The sequence below is a fragment of the Armigeres subalbatus genome, chromosome 3, assembly GCF_024139115.2.
Source record: "Armigeres subalbatus isolate Guangzhou_Male chromosome 3, GZ_Asu_2, whole genome shotgun sequence".
NCBI classification, from domain to species: Eukaryota; Metazoa; Arthropoda; class Insecta; order Diptera; family Culicidae; genus Armigeres; species Armigeres subalbatus.
In genome coordinates this window covers 75,535,394-75,549,612 of record NC_085141.1, presented here as the reverse complement: position 1 = coordinate 75,549,612, position 14,219 = coordinate 75,535,394, and positions in this window count along the sequence as shown.

The following is a 14,219-nucleotide window of genomic DNA, read 5'->3' as shown; positions in this document are numbered from 1 at the left end:
CTTTTGCTTGCCATTGTTGAAAAACAGACTGAAATTTGCAACATTGCGGGCCATTTCTTCGGGAGACTCCGACATTCCTGTTATCGTTCTATCTTATTCTTGGTGGCCGAGATCCATTAGGTATTTTTAAAGGATTTAGACTATTTAGCATGCTACCAGACGAAATGAAAATGGAAACAAATGAGATGAGATTCAAACAAAAATGCACAGACTATATGGAAAGCAAAATTTTGATATAGAGATAACGATTGATGGACAGAAGAAAAAAATATCAAATTTGATAAACTGTCTTGTAAGCTTCTCATCGTCAAATGAAGCGTATGGGGTGGTAGTGGATTTCAGAAATTCCTACGGGATCAGGGAAAAAGGTTGGGATGTGCTTTTCTTCCGATGATCAACATTATCACCTTTCCAATCAATTGTAGTCTGGTCCGACCAAGGCACTGAACAAATCTAGTTGGAATTTTGTTTATACCACTTGACCTACATCCATGTTATTACAATCAGCCCTTCGTTGATGCCACCTTGACCACCGATGCAGTTCGGCTAAATCACTTTGTAGCGGCAATGATGGATTCCAGGATAACTTGGGCCTTTTGATCTGTGCGGAGAAAAATAATTATGATTTAGAAAAAAAAAGAACGGCTTTCGAATGAACTTTACGAAAAATGTTCCTTCAAGTTGCAGTCAAGCCTGAACAATGAATCATTATCACTAGGCTGCTGGATTTGCGAGAAATATCGACAACGGGTTCCTCCCTCGCAGTTCATCCAAGTCTATCCTTTGCAACAAAGTCCTTCTTTCTAGTTCGTTGTTGTTGGATGTAGTTTTCTCGAACGGATCCACGATCTGAACGTTTACTCATAAAGCCGCTTCAACAAGGTGCACGAAGGGATCTCTTCTTCTTCTTCTTCGTTCTGTTTTGGGTGGTGCTATTCTTTTGCGCACACACCCAACCTAACTGGATTGGCACCGCAGGCCATATGTCCAACCTATTTCTATTTATACTCCGTGGAGTTTACAATCATGGCATTCTTCTTTATCGGCATTTTTGTCGATGTGTCACAAAGCGACTTATAATAATTTTTATTTTAACGTCCGTAGACTTGGTTTTCTTTTATAGTCGTGTAGACTTTTATCCCAATATTTGGGGTTGTGTGGAGGAGGTGGGAATCGAACCCATGAGCATCTGATCTTCCAAAAATGTGAAAAAAATAAGCTCGTGAAAATCAGAATTTTCAACTGAATTATTTTTAAATCAATCAATATAGCATTTTACTAGAAAGTTTCAGCACATGAAAATATCAAATATTACATACTATTAAAATATCCCAACTGTTTTTTATCTGTGTACGGATGTTTAGAAGAAATATATTGATCACACAAAGTTTTGGTTATGTGTTATAAGACATTTTTCCAACAAGTAAATGTTGCTCGCACTGTAATATGCCTTGTAAATAAAAATTTACTTTATTAAAAAAAAAAAACACCCTTACTCACGCCCGTCTAGAGAAAAAGTGAGCATCTCTAGGAACATAACTGACCAGTACGAAGAAACTAGACGAGATGGGTCCGTAAATGAGACATCCGTAAAAAAATGTTAAAATCGATCAAAAGACGCCTAATATACGGCTGGTTAAAAATTTAGTTTCAATAGGACAGCGGTTCTCAACCTGGGGTAGCTTTGCTGGCCCTAGGGGGTACCTTGGACAAAAATGCGGATGTGTAAAAATTTCAACAAAAACTTTTTGATAAAGTTCTGAATTTTTTCATTCTAAGACTTTGTATAGTACTAAATATACATGGCGGTCAGTAATAATAACAAATCGTCGAATGAACAAATTTTAGAAATTTCAATGCAATCTACTTGATTGAGACAAAATGTTGAATAATATGTTAAGAATATAGGGTAAATCACTACTTGGGCCTATGGACCCCATTCCCGGCTCACTGCACAGAAAGCTAATGATTTATACTGTTTAGTAGCCGTAGGTTTATGATTGATCATTTTAAAAAAGTCTCCTATTTATCTCGCACAATACTCAATATTTTTCAACCATTTATTTCACTCCTAATCGATCCAATTATAGAAAATAAAAATGTAGACTTCAAACTTTTGCTCTTCGTTGCAACACCACTGAGCCGGAGTGATTCGTTCCATTTTTACAAAACGGTATCATCAAATAAACACCTACCTGAAAATCGTCACAGTGCTCGATACAACCATTGCTTCAGGCTGTTTATCACCACACAATAATGCTAAACTCACGCACTTCAATCTTTTGTAATTGTTCGTATCACTATATTTTATATAAACATATTGGAATACATTTAAAAATGTATCCTCAAACCGAACAAAAAATCACCTCGGCCCAAGAACTTCTAGCTGTACAGTGCTGCCAAAAGGCCATAAGTCTTATTTTAGTATGAAGATAATCCTTCATCGTTAATAGGAAAACTGTCTAATACGTTGACGCTATCATGTTATTTATAATTCTCTCGATTTCAAAAGGTGGAAAAGATATTGTTTTAAGTGTTTGGAAGAAATTTGGATGAGTAAATATATCTTCTCAACCAAATAAAAATGATTATGAATAATACCATCTGGCATCATGTTGTCGTGGAACGTTCATATTTTTGTTTACCTTTCATTTCCTATCGTCCCGAGAGAGAGATTGAGAGTAAGATATTGAGAGATTGAGTAAAATATTGCGTATGCCGAGGAGATTTGGGGTATGCCGGATAAGCAATCGCCTATGACTGAAATGAGTGCTGCACCATGTTAATTTAAATCAAATAAAAGCTTTTTCAAGCGGTGTTTAGCAAGAATAACTATTTTTGAAGCAGAGGTGAACCCCATCGCAATATTACACGGCCCACAAAATTCAGAAAGTTGCTCCTAGTCATAAATATCAATTAAATAATGCAGTCGTGCGCATGTTAGGCCGGGAATGGGGTGAGAAACCCTATTTCTGAACAAAAATCAAGAATCTGAAGACGAAAGCTTCCATTTAGGAGGCGTGAAGGCCTTTTTCTAGAAAGCTCAGTAGTTTCGATGCAATAGGTTTGGAAGACTTCTTTTCAGAGACTTGGAAATCTTTTTTCAAGAGCCTTGTGGCCCTACGGCTAGTGCGGTAAAACGCGGGGCTATAAAGCAAGCCCATGATGAGGGTGGCTGGGTTCGATTCCCGGTGCTGGTTCAGACAATTTTCGGATTGTAAATTGTCTCGACATCCCTGGGCGTAAAAGGTATCATCGTGTTAGCCTCATGATATACGAACGTAAAAATGGTAACCTGGCTTAGAAACCTCGCAGTTAATAACTGTAGAAGTGCTTAATGAACAATAAGCTGCGAGGCGGCTCTGTCCCAGTGTGGGGATGCAATGCCAATAAGAAGGAGAAAAAGAAGAAGGGAGCCCCCTTTCAAGAGGCTTGGGAGCCTCCTTTAAAGTAACTCGCAAGCCTCCTTTCAAAAGGCTCGGTAGCCCTCTTTCAAGAAGCTCGGAAACCTCCTTTCAAGAGGCTCGGAAGCCTTCTTTCGAGAGACTCGGAGAGCTTCTTTCAAGAGGCTCGGAAGCTTCCTTTCAAGAGGCTCGTAAGCCTCCTTTCAAGAGGTTCAGAGTTCTTTTTTCCAGAGGCTTGGAGGTCTCCTTTCAAGCGGCTCGGATACCTCCTTTTAAGAGGCTCGTAAACTTAGGAAGCCTACTTTCAAGAGCCGTGGAAACCTCCTTTCAAGAGGCTTGAGAGCCTCCCTTCAATAGACTTGGGTGGCTCCTTTAAAAATGCTTGGAAGCCTCCTTTTTGAAGGTTCGGCAGCCTCCTTTCAAGAGGTTTAGAGGCTTGGATGCCGCCTTTCAAGAGGCTTGGAAGCCTCCTTGCAAGAGGCTCATAAACCCCTACTTTCAAAAGGCTCTCAAGCCTACTTTCAAAAGCCTCAGAAGTCTCGTTTCAAGAGGTTTAGAATTCTTCTTTCATGAGGTTTAGGAGTATCCCCTTAAGAGACTTTGAAGCCTCTTTTAAAGAAGCTCGTATGCCACCTTTTAAGAACCTTGGAGGTCTCCTTTCAAGAGGCTTGGAGACCTCCTTTCAAAAAGCTCTCAAGCCTACTTTCAAGAGGATCTTTTTAGGAGGCTTGGGAGTCAGCCTACAAAAGATTTGTAAGCCCCCTTAAAGATGCTCAGACGCCTTCTTCGGCGGCTCGGAAGCCACCTTTTGAGAGGCTCGGAAGCCTCCTTTTAAGAGGCTCGGAAGTCTTCTTTCAAGAGCATGAGCATGAGCATTATGACCGCACAATTCGTAGTTGCTACTCCGTGATTGACTGAACTTGCGAAATTGTACAGAGAACATAATGAATGGGGCTTGGGATTAGCTACCCATTCTCAATGTACACGTTTCGGGAGCTCAAATATTTAATGTCAATAACGGCGCTGGCCACGTCCTTACGGTCATATAGGAATGGAAGGATTGTTAGTCCGACTCTCGTTGCTACAAGAGACCGAGTATACCTCTGCATCTCCACGATTGTCTTGGGATAGGATATCGTTTTAGTTACAAAGGATAATTTATCTGGATTCACTTCGGTAAGTGATGCGATCTATGGGATGGGAAATAACACTAGTACGAGTTAAAAGCTAAAACATGCACGCCCGGTGGCATATGAAAACTGAGGAGATTCGCGTTTTGACGACCGCACGGAAGCGCAGCACTCTGTACTCACTTGCTCGATGGCTACAGCAAATTATTAAATAAGGCGCTTTTTTCGACAGCGTGCGACCTGCGCATGAGCCACCGAACACAATATAGATATCTTATTTCTTTCCCGACGACTAAAACACGTACTGCACTTACTTGTTCGATAGCTATTCTTATTACCGGTCGCGCAATGCAGAACACAATTATTCGGCCGATCGCGCGATCGTTCTGCTGTCCGAAACAAGAGAAATCACGCACTGAACTGATTTTTATTACCGGTAGCGCAATGCAGAACACAATTCTAGACCTACATTTGAAAAGGACGTAACAGCCAAAATTTATTTCTTCTGAATCTTTGTCCACATATTTAGCATTATATGTAGACGAAGAATCAGAAGGAATAAATTTTGGCTGTTACGCCCTTTTCAAATGTTGGTCTAGAATTATTCGGCCGATCGCGTGATCGTTCTGCTGTCCGAAACAAGAGAAATCACACACTGAACTGATTTTTATTACCGGCCGCGCAATGCAGAACACAATTATTCGGCCGATCGCGCGAGCGTTCTGCTGTCCGAAACAAGAGAAATCACGCACTGAACTCGCTCGGAAGTCTTCTTTCAAGAAGCTCGAAAGTCTGCTTTCAAGCTGCTCGGAGAGCTCAGGTCCGTTTTGCATATATCTTGAGAGCTACGCTTATTTTTATTTACAACGAAAAAAATGGGGGGGTACCTCAATAAATGAAAAAGTTCGAAGAGGTACCAGTAAAGAAAAAGGTTGAGAACCGTTGCTTCTTCTTCTTCTTCTTATTGGCATTACATCCCCACACTGGGACAGAGCCGCCTCGCAGCTTAGTGTTCATTAAGCACTTCCAAAGTGCGAGGTTTCTAACCCGAGCAAAGCTTGAGAGCAAATCGATAACTAATTTTGTTGTAGTGAAATCGCCTAATTTTGATAACTCAGGTTGATATCCTTTTGGTCGTTTTAACGGTTAAAAGATCAAAATCTACAGCAGGAAAATGTTGCTGTGACATCAAATCGAAAACTATTCCTGCTATCGATGAGAGCAAATCGAAAACTAATTTTGATATTGGTTTCGATAACAAAATAAGTACACAGTTTGATGTCAGATCATACAATTTAGAAATCAACAGCAAAATGAAATCAAAATATGTAATCAGTCATGATGATTCATATTTGAAAACAAATTATGATTTCATTTTGATATCAATATCAAAACATGTTTTTATAATACTCTCATTCTGTTTTCGGACTTTGCTCGGGAAGCCAGCTTACCATTTCTGCATTCGTATATCATGAGGCTAGCACGATGATACTTTTATGCCCAGGGAAGTCGAGACAATTTCCAATCCGAAAATTGCCTAGACCGGCACCGGGAATCGAACTCAGCCACCCTCAGCATGGTCTTGCTTTATAGCCGCGCGTTTTACCGCACGGCTAAGGAGGGCCCCGATTATTCCCCGAGAACCGCTGCTATAGGACATATATGTTTTCTGATCACGGTATTCGGCGTACTTATTTGTATGCGCTACTTTTGCCTTTATTACTAATTGTAGAATCTTCGGACCTTATCAAGGTCGCGCATCCTACATCGCGTTGAAGGGGCTGCCTTCTTGATGCTCGAACACGAGTCAGCACAGCACAATGTAGTTTTGATTAGAGTTCCTCGCTGACACTCGGACGATGATCAGCCGCCCCTAACATGGGGAACAGACGCTGCACTAAGGGGTAACTGGACCAAAATCCTGGCCAAAATTATATTTCGGCGTTTTCTGGTAGGTTTTGCATTTATGATGCAAAAACATAGTAACAATCGATTTTCGAACATTTTTACAGGTGCAAATTCACCTACCAGTGAGAAATGACCTTTCTTGATATGTTCAAAAATGAAATTATAAACTGATACAGAAGCGACAGCTCCATGACAGTTCATTTTTTCACATACTTTTGTCCTTAATTCACGTGGGAAACGTGGAAAATAAAAAATCTCGTGTAGCATTTGATAAGGGCCTATTACAGAAAGGTAAACATTAATCGATTCAAAACAAAACATTAGATTTTCAGCTCCCATTTCACAAGTTTATTATATTTTTAGCAGCGAAAGCTACCCAGAACGTACAATCAACACTGATTACTCACGCATAACATCAGTTGCATCGTAAAATTTGAAATTGATTAAACAAAAGTCTGGCTATTGTTTTTGCACCCTTATGGGTCGTTCATAAACTTTTTGCTTAAAACATCTTCATCTTACAATAACATAGGATTGATTATTTTTGGAGAGTAAATGTTTCTTTCTATTTCCTGTTTTGGTCCTGTGTACAAGGTTGCCTCATATGGTTACTTCACTTAAGACCAAGTAGACTGCTTATTCGAATTGTTTCTATTTAGCTTGAAGTGGCACTTGCACGTTTTATGGAGTGTCATACATTTCTTAGCAAAGTCACTCCCAACGTATTTCCACAAATTTTCTATCATTTGCTTATAATGATACTCCTAGACCACATACCCTACCCACCATCCAATTCCTTGACATCTATGAGGGCGTCGGTGAGTCGCTGGCCTCTCGTTAAGTAGATGTCATATCATCATTTCCTTCCCTTTCCTAGTAACGGAGAAGATGGGCGTGGCCGGCAATGATAGCTTTCATGTTTTATCATTTTGGACCCCCAATTGGATTTCCATTGAATCCCAAATGGAAATCCATAAGCAATTGGTGTAAGAAAGGTAAAGAATATACATGACAACTATCAGTATGCAATCTACGAAATACTCCGTTACAACGCAACGCAACGCAACGCAAGTGGCACTTGCCCGTTTTATCCCCTATCCCATATTATTTCTTTGCTTCAACTTGTCTACATAATATCAACTATTATGTATGTAAGTTATATCGAGTTTTACATATCTGTTGTCAATGCAATCGCCAAATTCAATACAAATGATATTTAGATTTTTCATAAAAGAAGGAGATGAAAAATAATAGAGCATTCGCTATGTTTTGTAGAGATTTAAATGAGTAGCAGATGCTCCAAACTAACATTATTATTTGAGGGTTAGGTTACAAAATTGTATTTAAAAAAAAAAAAAATTAATCGACTCCGTAACGCTCTACAGCATTTGAGCCTACCAAATGAACGAATGAATAACAAAAAACAGAGTATGTTACTGTTGTATTCAATCATGTCTATGTGTCAAATGCCACGAAAACCAGAAAAAGCAATCTGCGGAATTTTTCTGCCTATATACTGTTGAAAACAATGGCGGAAATTATGAAAACAACCTATTTTGAAGTTACTCGCAAATTCGTTTGCGGACGAGTGCGGATGATCTTTAACCCGCAATGGAAAGATGAAAGCTTATATTTTCATGTGTGTACGTAGCGGAATACGAGGGAGTACTTCTACTTTTTTAATAATGAAGTTTGTTAAAAAATGTCAAAAACTCCATGTTATTTATGTTTATGAAATAATATCTTAATGTTAAATATAATTCATTTCAACTCATGGAGGTCCTAGGGCAGTCTATAAATGATGTTTTGTGTACGATAAACCTAACATTATATGTGTTGTTTAGATTAGTCAGCAGTGGTAACTGATCTTTGTCTTGCGGCACGCTAAAAACCATCAAATTAACATGATTTTTGATAGGTTGTCATTAATACTAATAAAGAACAAACGTAAAAATTTCAATGACTCATAATGGAGATAATATTGAAGAATATTCTAAAAATATAATAATATGCAAAAGTTCGAAAAACGAGAAAGGGTTTTTGGCCAGCCATTTGTTCTAGTTACTCCACCGTGCGCTGTGTGTGAACCGTTCCTAATATGAAGAACAGATGTTCACTTAGATTTGCACCCATGAAGAGGAACAAACAAGCCCCTATGGAGTCTATTCTATTATTCCAGATAAGCGTAGTACCAATGGTGAGCATTACTTTGCACTTGCCACGCCATGATGAAGCAATATCGAATTCAAATTTGATCCGTGACCCTTCATTTGAATCTCCATTAATTTCGACTCCGTTTTCAGCACTGCGAACCGACACTTCTAGGTGCTCATATCGTAAGATGATGCGACAAACTTAATCATCATTAGCCCTCAAGTACTACGTGGCGACGCTTCCAGAGGTATCACCCAATGATAAATGAGATAAATGCAAAAGTTTCGTCTACTCGAGATACTCATTCCACTCCCAACTTCAGCGAGCGTACATATGCGTTAAGAAAATTAAGTATGAGAACGGGACCACCTCCCACATATGCGTTTAATAGATACATCGTGGCCCACTCCCACGAGGCCTGAATTTTAGCATATTCATGTGATAAATTCCGAGAGGTTTAGACATTACTTGGCTGGCTGGGAAACGGAGACAACAACGTCGTATCGTTTCGCTTTGGGGCTTCTTACTTTCCAAGTAACAAGCCTGAGCCTGCGATTAGTGCGAAATGAGGTAAGTTCTCGGCGCGACAATTCCTGCTGTGGGGTTTGTGGGTTTTCTTCGTATTTTCCTGGAGCCAGCCGAGTCATCAGCCAGTTGCGAGGATATACCGGAATGAATTATTAATTTAAAACAAGAAAGTATCACGGAGCGGCGGTTCCATGGTTATCAGTCTGAAAGATTTTTCGTGTTCTTTGGGCGGTGAAAGAATGATAAAAACTTTATGGTTCAGCTGTGATCAAAGCAAGTGAAGTAAATCAAAGCGAACGAAGTTCATACATATGTTGTCTCATTCGATGAGTTCCGCGGAATCTTATAACATCATACTGATCATAGAGACACGGTGTCTCTAAAGGAAAATATTATTTTTCAAAAATCAGTATCTCCGAAATACCACCACGCGAAAGTATACTCTCATTTTTCATGTCACGGGTAAATTAATATATTATTTTATAAGCATGGAAAAATTACCCCCGTTAGAATATTTTATAAATTCACACCTTCCAGATCAACTATCGATCCAAAGCTCCTTAAGGACTAATACTTCCGGATCACACGTCCCCAAAATTTTTGTTTTTGAATTCATTCGATTGATTACTTTCAAATTCTTTTGAACTTCAAATCTAAATTTCTCTCAGTTTTTTTGGTAAATTTGGTTTTATTTAATGTAGACAATCATCATAGAAACATGATCGGCGGCAGCTAAATAAAATTTCCATTTAAAATTAGAAATTTTCCATAAACAATTAGGAAATTGCCAATAAAAAAATCAGGGTATGAGCAATAAATAACTATAAAATTTCCACAAATAAAACAAAATTTCCATAAACTATTAAGAACTTTCCACAGAACAAAAATGAATAAGCACTTTTAAAAGCAAAAATAGCAATTATAAAAGAAGAATTTTCCATAAAGAAATGAAAATGTTCCACGAAAAAAATACAAAATTTCCATAAATAAATCAATATTAGCCATAAACAATTACAAAATTTTCCACAAAATAATTTTTTTTTTCCATAAAAAAATAAAAAAATTCCACAAAATAATCAATAAAGAGCAATAAAAAAAATAAGAAAATTTCCATTAAAAAATACAAGAAAGCAATAAAGCTGATGAAATTTTACATGAACTTTAAACGCTTTTAAAGAAGGGGTCATCTATCGAAAAAAAGCACAGTTTGATTGCTTTTTTATATTTTTCGCTTAACTTTTCAAAAGGACCTAAGTAACATTTTTATCATGAATTAAAGCTATTGATTGCAGTATTCAAATTAATTCATGAAAAGTATGTTACTTAGGCCCTTTTGAAAAGTTAAGCGAGATTTCTTTATGGAAATTTTCTTATTTTGTTTATTGCTTTTTATTGATCATTTCGTGGAAAATTTTTATTTAGTTATGGAAAAAACATATTTATTTTGTGGAAAATATTGTTATTTTTTATTGCTAATATTAATTTATTTATTGCTCATACCCTGATTTCTTTATTGGCAATTTTCTATTTTCTTATGGGAATTTTCTAATTGTTTAGGGGGAGTATTTATTTTAGTCATGATCGGCAGTGTAATGTAAACTTATTTTCATAACGCTGGATAACTCTTGAGTACTTTCAATTAAAAGTAGAATTCAATTTGACAAAAGTGGCCATTTATTATTTTTAGTACCATTATTTGGCCCTCCTTAGCCGTGCGGTAAGATGCGCGGCTACAAAGCAAGACCATGCTGAGGGTGGCTGGGTTCGATTCCCGGTGCCGGTCTAGGCAATTTTCGGATTGGAAATTGACTCGACTTCCCTGGGCATAAAAGTATCATCGTGTTAGCCTCATGATATACGAATGCAAAAATGGTAACTTGGCTTAGAAACCTCGCAGTTAATAACTGTGGAAGTGCCTAATGAACACTAAGCTGCGAGGCGGCTCTGTCCCAGTGTGGGGATGCAATGCCAATAAGAAGAAGAAGAAGAACCATTATTTGTGCATTCATCGTGAGAGTGGAAATCAGGTTATCGCATCTGTGTTTTATTGAAAATCGCATTTATTGATTCAGAGGCTATTTCCGAAAACCCTTGTGTACGAAACAAGGTCCTCGTTTAAGTTGATAATCTATTTCCACGCTACCTGCATCAATTTATAATTCTGAAGAGGATCGTAGTAAGCCGCGCGCGTCGGATGTCAACAATTTTCACCGCTCGATTTTATTTCTATTTTGGCTGATGGAGACTCTTAGAAATTTTTCATAAACGCCAATTAGTATACGAGTGATGTTTTACTATTGTTCATGTTATTATAAATAAAAAATAGATTTGAAGAATGTGCCTTATTGATTGTGGTATGCTGCTTTAGTGGAATGTGTGTGTGATGATTCCTGCTTATAAAATCAGGATCCGCAGGCGCAACACGGATCAAGCGTGTAATACAGATCCAGAGCCAGCTAATTGTTCACCGTAGATCCACAATTTTACAAAAGCGGATAAATTTGGTGAAATTGTTCCAATATGGATTAACTACTATTTCAATGTAAAAAATAATAAGGTGTTTCAATATGATTGTAATTTTCAAACTAAATACGCGCTGGATTACAGAATCCGGAAGTTTGTTTAAGGATCCATTATCCATTTGATAATGGTAGCATAAACAGGCGGGACTTATTGTAAGCAAAAGTGACCTCGGACTGGTCATGAAATACCAGGCAGTCTGAAACGGGTCACTGGAGCTGCAATAGAGCTAGCACTTTCTAACTCCCGGATTAAATCTGACTGTAAAAAACGTAAAACAGACAGCTTTCTTCCATAACATCACTGCCAGACAGTGGGGGTTAGTTTGGACACACACACACACACCTGCATCAATTTATAATTCTGCGACAATTCCGATACGTCAGCAAATACATTGGATGCTAACTCGCAAATAAAACTGCTATCATTTTTCCCACTTCCACAAGGAAAGGCCAACACAAATCAATCAAACAACAGTGCATTTTAAATCCTTGTGATTTTTGCTTTCCATATCTACCCTGGGTTCGCCTCTTCCTCGGTGTCGCCATTTCTCACGGTGTTGCTACATCCCGATCGAATCGATTCGCAGTGAATGGGGATATGCGAGCGAGTGCAGGGCTGCCCAATGCCATCCATGCAAACTCGATTCGAACAGTCACTCGTTTCTGGTGAATATTTCATCACAGGTTGTTCGAGCAAACAGGCAGTTGCAGTCAGCAAACTAAAGAGGATTAATTAATGTAATGGAACTTTTAATTTACCATTCCAACCACCACCTCGAAAATGAGGATCAACCCCTCCGGTTGACTTCCTTTCCACACAATGTAATACTGAATTGCTCGAGCAGCGCAGCGACGCAGCACTCTACAGTAGCGAGAAGGGGCGGCTGAAGGGTGGACTCTTCCCACTGTGTACCAAGAACGAATGGCAATCAATCAGACTGAACTATAGTTGGATTTTCATTCCAAAAGCCATGTGATTTCTGACGAACATTTAAATGTGATCAAAGAGCAATCAGAAGTGAGCCCGGGGATGAGTAGGGTGGGTCATAATTGAAACGTGCGATTGAAACTGTCGTTTCACGGCTTCCACGGCTTGGACGAATCACAGTCCAATTAGTGGCGTAGTATCCTTGATTTGGAATTCGCAGAAAGCCGCACTTTTGCCCCACTCTAGCGCCCCATTCAGGTGCTCGTTAATGTTGCACGTCAAGTGATTGATGCCGACAGCGCGGAGCTTTGCGGATGATGTAATAATTTTCGGTTCCAGTGGATGTGGCATAATTATTGCGATTGCGGATCGAATCTGGCAGTTATCTGGTTATGGTGAAACATGAATGATATTTTTTGAAATGCGATACGAGAAAAGAGAGCAGAGCCTTGAGCAAGCTGTTAATGAGCGAGATTTCTCTACTGTTTGTGGGAATGGACATGTGAAAGAATCGTTGCGGGAATAAAATCAATATTTTGAGCCATCCTATAAAATACAGTGATATATAAAATTATAGTCATTGTTTTAATTTTTCAGCTCATACTACAATTATAGACAACTAACAGTCGGTATTCCAACTATAAGAACGGTGAACGTTTTTCTTGACAAGGTTGGTTTCCAAAACCCTTAACAGACATCTTGGAATGGTGTCTTGGAGGGCGATAATAATTTTATGAAAAATCGGATAATAAATCTGGTATATTCGGATATAGGGTTACTGCTCCTCGGCTTTTTCTCATTGCTCCCATGTTCATCGCATTAAAGCAGAGCAATGGAAAGGAATTAGATTTGTTTAATTTTTTTGTGATTTATTACAGCAGTGAGCAGGGAATATATGTTCAGTGAGAATTAAAATGGAACAAATCCTCTAGACAAAATTAGTAGGGGAAGTGTACCGGTTGTGGCCACCTTAGTGTCTAATTAAGCCAACCCTGAAAAATGCATTTTTTATTATTTTATAGTTAATTGTAAAATAACGAAGCAAATAGAGGACACGGAATTAGGAAGGTAAACTAAAGATCCACACAGAAGACGAAGGAAACACGAAAGCAAAAAGAAAAATAATTGAGGAGGAAAGCCGAAAAATAAAGAAGATCCGAAAAAGTAGGAAATAAAAGGGAAAAAAAGAGAAGCAAGAAGAGGAAAAAATGTGGATAAAGGAAGGAAAATTAAGGAGGCAGAATAGAATGAAAAGACGGAAAAGGACGAAGGAAGAAAAAAGTAGAAAAAAGGAAAAGGAAAAGGAAAAGGAAGAAAGAAAAAAAGGAAGAAAGAAGGAAGAAATGGAAAGGAAGAGAAAAGAAGGTGTGAAGAAAAAAGTAGAAGTAAGAAGAAAACAAAAAAAAGAAAGGAGGTTTAAGTTAGGATATAGAAAATAGAAGGAGGGAAGATACAGTATGAACGAAAGCGAAAAAAAGGATGAAGAAGAAACAAGAAGGAAACGACAGAATAGAAAAAGAAGTAAGATGGAAGATAAAAGATAGAATAATAAGTAAAGAAAGAGAAAAAAAAATAAAAATATCACAAACATAAAAAGAAAAAAGAAAGAAGTAGAAATAAGAAAAAAAGTAGAAAGCAGAGATAA